We start from the raw sequence: 782 nt of genomic DNA on the forward strand, positions 1-782 counted from the left end.
GTAGCTGACCTCCTGGACAAACAGGGCCAGGATGACATGCTTTGACAGTTCAAAGCAGGCCACCACAACCAGAACATCTTCTGAGTGGTACCTGCCCAGATGGATGGGCAGGGGGCACACATGGCAGTGATGCTGTACAGAGGCCAACCCTGTAACCACAGTCCACTGGCAGCTGGCCCAGAGGGGCAGATGCCTCTACTGGCTCTGCAGTCCCTATCCGGGTCTGGCAGTTGCACAGCAGGTCACAGCCTGGCAGCAGCCCCCACTGCCAGACAGCTGCAGTGGGTAGAGGGTGCAGGGAACTCTTGGGCTGCTTCAGCAGTCCAGCTGGCACAAGGGGTAGTCCCCCCAGGTACCAATTGGCTGGGTCCCAGAAGCTCCTGAGAGCCTGGCAAGTAGCTCTGAGCTACTTTCCAGGGTGGCTTTTTATACTGCTGGAGCTAGGACAGGGCAGCTTTTTATACTGCTGGGGACAGCACAGGTGCTGGCCCCAAGCTCTAGCTTGCCCTGGCTGCAGATCCAGGAGGAGCCAGGCAGGGTTATTTTGCCCCAAGTGGCACAATTTGCTCCACACCAAAGTGCATGTCTGAGCATATGCACTGAAGCAAAAGCCCTGCCTCAGATTTGCACCACTTCTATTTGAGCTGCTACAAGTGCACGTGCTTGCATGTTTGGACGCGGCCTTTGAGTCCAATGATCCAACCAATTTTCTATCTACCTTACAGTCCATTCATCCAACCCATATTTTCTTGTCTTGATTGCAAGAATGTTGTGAGAGTCCG

Source organism: Gavialis gangeticus, unplaced genomic scaffold (assembly GCF_001723915.1).
Source record: "Gavialis gangeticus isolate Ggan-Ray unplaced genomic scaffold, GavGan_comp1, whole genome shotgun sequence".
Lineage (NCBI taxonomy): Eukaryota > Metazoa > Chordata > Crocodylia > Gavialidae > Gavialis > Gavialis gangeticus.